This window comes from Hippopotamus amphibius, unplaced genomic scaffold (genome assembly GCF_030028045.1).
Source record: "Hippopotamus amphibius kiboko isolate mHipAmp2 unplaced genomic scaffold, mHipAmp2.hap2 H_1, whole genome shotgun sequence".
Classification (NCBI taxonomy): domain Eukaryota; kingdom Metazoa; phylum Chordata; class Mammalia; order Artiodactyla; family Hippopotamidae; genus Hippopotamus; species Hippopotamus amphibius.
Genome location: NW_026648280.1, coordinates 342,992 through 348,991, shown reverse-complemented (window position 1 = coordinate 348,991; position 6,000 = coordinate 342,992).

Sequence of the window (6,000 nt, the reverse complement as noted above, 5' to 3'; positions counted from 1 at the left end):
GTTCGATCCCTGGTCCAGGAACTAGATCCCACATGCATGCCGCCAACTAAGACCCCTGTGCAGCCAAATAAATAAATAAATATACGTTGAAAAAAAGAAAAAGTGTGATCAGTGTGACTCCACAGGGAGAGGACTTGGAAGCTTGTGGCTGGTCTTCTGCAGACCCCACCTGATGTGCCTTTACCTTTGCTGGTTTTGTCTTATTTCCTTGGCTGCAGGGAACCACAGCCAGGAGCACAGCTCTATGCTGAGCACTGTGAGGCTTCCGAGGGGATTGTTTGACCTGGGGGTGGGCTGGGAGGTCCCCAACACAACCCCATTTAGCCCTTTCTGCCTTCTCACTTCCTCTCATCCTGCCAAGTCAGGCCCACATCTGACCACCCCCAAAAGCTGGGTCTGCCACGATGCACCCTTCATCCCAATACCTGCCACCTACATCCAGGTGTATGGATATATTTCTCCAAGCTCATCTAGATTCCCTATATAATACTTTTTACATTTTCTTTCAGTATTTTACATCTTTTTCTTGAAAGAACTAGCTAAGTAACTTTTGCCTGAGTAACTCTTACGGGATTCAGTTTCTTCATCTGGCAAACTAGGGGATTGGTCTAGTCTTATTCATGGTCTCTTTCAGGCCTCAGATTCAAAAATATTGTGTGACTCTGTGTCAGTTTTAAGGGCCTATATATAAGAGGTGGAAAACGAATATTTAGAGGTGTTAGACACCTGGGATCAACGAGTGAAGTGTGGTAAGTGTGGCCGACAGTGAACTGGGCAACAAAAGACCACCCAAAGCTGTGTGCCCAAGACAACCTACCGACTGGGAGAAAACATTTGCAAATGATACAACTGACAAGGGCTTAATCTCCAAAATATACAAACACCTCATTCAACTCAATAACAGCAACTACAACAAAAAACCAAACAACCCAATTGAAAAATGGACAGAAGACCTAAATAGGCATTTCTCCAAAGAAGATATACAGATGGCCAACAGGCACATCAACATCGCTAATGATTACAGAAATGTAAATCAGAACTACAGTGAGGTACCACCTCACACCAGTCAGAACGGCCATCATCAAAAAGTCTACAAATGACAAACACTGGGGAGGGTGTGGAGAAAAGGGAACCCTTCTACACCGCTGGTGGCAACGCAAACTGGTGCAATCACTACGGAGAAGAGTACGGTGGTTCCTTAAAAAACTAAAAATAGAGCTACCATAAGATCCAGCAATCCCACTCCTGGACATGTATCTGGACAAAACTATAAATTTGAAAAGATACATGCACCCCTATGTTCACAGCAGCACTATTTACAATAGACAAGACACGGAAGCAACCTAAATGTCCATCAATAGATGAATGGATACAGAAGATGTGGTACATATATACAGTGGAAGATTACTCAACCACAAAAAGGAATGAAATAATGCCATTTGCAGCAACATGGATGGACCTATAGATGATCATACTAAGCGAAGTAAGTCAGAAAGAGAAAGACAAATACCATATGATATCACTTATATGTGGAATCTAAATTATGACACAAATCAACATATCTACAAAACAGAAACATACTCAGTGAGAACAGACTGGTGGTTGCAAAGGGGAGGGGTGTAGAGGAGGGAAGGATTGAGAGTTTGGGATTAGCAGAGGCAAACTTGTAGGATGGATAAACAACAAGGTCCTACTGTATAGCACAGGGACCTATATCCAATACCCTGGGATAAAACATAATAGAAAAGAATATGGAAAAGAATGTATATGTATATACATAACTGAGTCACTTTGCTGTACACCAGAAACTAACACAACATTGTAAATCAACTATACTTCAATAAAATTAGAAAACAATAGATAAAGCTGTGTTACCTTGGGGAGGGCACTCAACCTCTCTGTGCCTGTTTCCTCATATGCAAAATAAGGATGACAGCAGAATCCACTTCAAAGGCTTAGTGTAGAAACCCAACGAAGTTATTTTCATACTGCATTTAGCAAAACACCTAGCAGGAGACTAGAGCTTGATAAAAGTTAGTTAATACTATTATTAACGATTTTAAAGTTGAAATAATAAGAAACTCCCCTTTAAGTTTCGGGGAAAATGACATGAGAATAATGCAGGTAAAGCATGAGCACATAGGAGGCACTTAATAAAAAGTCACTGTAGTAGTCAAGGTTCTCCAGAGAAACAGAACCCATAGGAGATATACAGATACAGATATATATGTATATCTTTATTATGAAGAATAGTCTTATAATAATTGGTTTGTGATTGGCAGACAAGTCCCACAATCGGCTGTTTGGTTGCTGGAGAACCAGGAAAGCCAGTGGTTCCAGTCCAAGGGCAGGAGAAGACCAATGTCGCAGCTCAACAGGCAGGCAGAGAGAGAGCAGGAATTTGCCCTCCCTCTACCTTTTTCTTCTATCAGACCCTCAGGGGCTTGGGTTGGGGAGGACTGTCTGCTTTACTCAGTCCACCCATTCGGATACTAACTCTTCCAGAAATACCCTCACGGACACACCCCAGAAATAACCATCTGGGAACCCTGTGACCCAGTCAAGTTGACACATAAAATTCACCATCACAGTCCCCAAAGAAGAAGGTGAGGGGAAGATTTATTTTGAAAATACGATAAGACCATATTATAAGATATCACAAAGGGCTGAGCCACCGGCTATAGCCAGCCTCCGCATGTGTTTGGCCAACATAATGCTTATCAAAAAGTTCTGATGAGTTCCCGTCTCTAAAAACGGAGATGCTTTCCACATGCGTTGGAATTTCTTGGGGGGAAAAAATCACAACTTAGGGGAATTCATTCTAGGTGTGCATTCCACGTGGCGACACTTTGCTGGAGATTTGGGATGTGCAACAATCCCCATTGCCCCCTTTGTCTCACACCCACACAGCCTCCCTCCTTGCACCATCCGCCTGGCTCTCCCCCGGGGAACCGAGTTTGAGAGCCCGAATCCCACGGAGCAGTTGCGCGATGCGGCTACCAGGGGGCACCACGACCGCGTACCGTCCAACCACCAGGTGGCGCGCGCGTCGCTCCCACGGGACGGATGCTCTCAGGAGTGCATCTCTCACCTACCCGAGGCCCTGCTAAGTACCAGCAGCATCCTGTGTCTCATAAGTCAATCCTCACACATGCGCAGAGGGAGTCGTGCCTCCTGCGTGGCCGCGGAGGCTCTGAGACAGAGGCGGTGACTCAAGTGTCTCCATTTATAAGACAGGCTTTGCGGGAAAGGACTCGGGGAGATGGTGTGTCAAGTTGTTGGCAGAATTTCTGCTGTTGTAGTTAGGGTCTTTCCAGCTCTGGGATGGAACCATGACTTTCAGCTGCTCCTGGAGATTGGGTTTACCAGGTGGTCCCAAGCCCCAACCGCCCGATCACACGGCTGGTCTCTCCGGCATGATCAGCCCCATCCCAAAGCTATCTAGGGGTCCCCCAGCACGAGCCACCTCTCAGCATAAACTCCCCTGTGGTCCGAGAGGCCCACCCTGGAATAACAAGGGCACTCCTGTCACTTGGGAGATTCCGAAGGTTTCGAGGTTCTCTTCCAGGGACCAGGGAACAAAGGTCAACCACGTTCGTATCATCCAGCAGCCTGCAAGGTCAAAAAAGTCGTTACTGTGATGACCAATGATGACGTTTTACAGGACAAAGAACGCACATACTCCTGACTTTCCTCGTGGGACGGTAGCCACCAACAGCTTAGGTGTCTCCACGGGGGGGGGGGGGGGGGGGGGGGCGGCGTAAAGACCGGGCATTCTGGAGGCGGCATGGACTACCCCCATCAATGCCCTTTATCTTAGGAGGGCCGTGCAGGGCCGACTTCAGTGTGCCAACAACCCTGGGGTCCCCGGAGGCAGCGCAGCGGGGAGAACCCTGCGCGGCCAGCAGCCTCGGCTGAGCTGTTTTGCCGCTGGTTTTTCAACTGGGAAATGGGAATGAGACCGAACCCCAGGGGTTGCCAGGAGAATGAAATGAGGAGAAGGGCTCACGGAGCGTCGTGTTGATTACTAGCGGCCTCGTTAAGAGAAAAGTCTTTGGGCCCAGGTGCCAAGGTCGCCATCCTGCGCCTGGGCCTCCCTTTTCCCATGTGCAACACAGGCGTGATAACGGCACCATCTCAGGGGCGGTGCAAACACGCAACGCATTCCCTCTGCCAAACAGGAGGACACAGCCTGGTGAGCACACAGTGCTTTGGGCAGACCGGAAGGCCATTTACCTACGTGTAGGGAGAAGCCAAACAGGACCCCAGGACCCCTGGTCTCCCGGCCTCCTAGGCGAACGTTGTGAAGCTGCCCCCTCACCTCCTGGACCCTCCAGCCCAGAGCAGGTGCCCGCACGGGGAGGGGGAGCCAAGGGGCCCAGTGACCGATACCCTTACACCCTCAAGGTCAGCTCCAAAGTAAGAGGCATGGAAACCCCAAGATTGACAACATAAGGCTTTCCAATAGGTTTCTCAAAAGGGGGGAATCATGAGGTCTCTAAGGAAGCCTCTGCTGTTGACTCCCTGACCCAACTCTCACCCTCTGGGTCTCCGAGGCAGTGAAGCAAGAGGCCGCTAATGCCCACCCCGCAGTTTGGCACGCGGGTCAGCAGGTGTGCAGCTGCCCACGTTGCACCAGGGCTGCGCTGCACCTGAAGGCCTTTCCACAGTCCCCGCAGCCGTGCGCCTCCTGGTGGTGCGCCAAGTGCGCGCTCTGGATGAAGGCCCGGCCGCACTGCGGGGAGGGGAACGGCCTCTCCCCGGTGTGCGTCCTCTGGTGCACCGTCAGCGCCGGACGGGTAGCTGAAGGCTCTGCCGCACTCCCCGCACTGGAACGGCTTCTTCCCCGCGTAGATCCTCCGGTGGTTGAGGTGGTCCGAATGCTGCGCGAAGCTCTTCCCGCAGACCGCGCACGGATGCTGCCGCCCTTCTGCGCACGCGGCTTTCCGAGGCTTGCGGATCGCCCGGCTGGCGTTCCTCCCAGAGCCATAACTTCGGTGACCTTCGTCCTCCACGATGGTCAGTTCTCCCAAGAGCGGCTCCCGGTCATGGGGTGGGTCCTGCCTCCAGGCCTCTCGGGGCTCGGGGCACGGAGTGACCTCCGTCCTGTCTTCATGGGTTTACTCTGCAGGAACGTTCCTGCTCTGGCGCGTCCGGCTAAGTCGCACCCGCTGAGAGTCTGACAATGCACATGTTATGCAGAGGAGTTCCAAACGGGAAAAAAAGAATTCTGTTCTTGGGCGAGCACCCCCAACCCCCCACCCCAGTTCAGCAGGGCCCTGGCTTCGCAGCTTAGCTGCAAACAAGTTTATCCCAGCTCCGCCTCCTAACACCCGAGGGACCCCGTGCCTCAGCCTATTTGATGGACTGGAATTCCAGCCTCCAAGGGTGGTCGTGTGGCTCAGACCGAGTCATGCATGCAGAGAGCATTTTTAAAAGTGAAACTTCACTGCTCCAAATGGAAAGCCAGTATCATGTTGGCGGCGACAGCAGGTTGCCTCAAAATGTGCCTCGATGGCACATTGATTATTTTGAATTAAAGTCACTTGAGAAACAGCTGATGTCAGAGGGACACTGATCCTCCTCTCTCTCCCTGAAAGCAAGAAATACATCTCCCACGTGAAAGGTGCCCTTCCTGTAGGAGGAGGTAGAAGGGAACCCTTATCACCAGAGGTACTGAATTCAGGGCAAGAAACCTGTATAAACAAACCTTGTTACTTCTTTACTAATTTACTACCCAAGGCCAAACTTTGCTTAAATTCCTTACTGACTAAGCACCCAAAGCCTAAGTATCTTTGTCATGTCAGTTCCTCTCAAATGTATTGCTTCTTTATCTAAAAAAGTATAAAAGCTGCCTGCTTTGGCCCCTTTTTAGGTCCCATTTTTATGAGACCTCAGTGTGCATGAATTAAACTTTGTGTCTTTTCCTCCTGTTCATCTGTCTTGTGTCAATTTTATTATTAGTCTTGCACAAGAACTCAAGAGAGGGGGAGGGGGAGA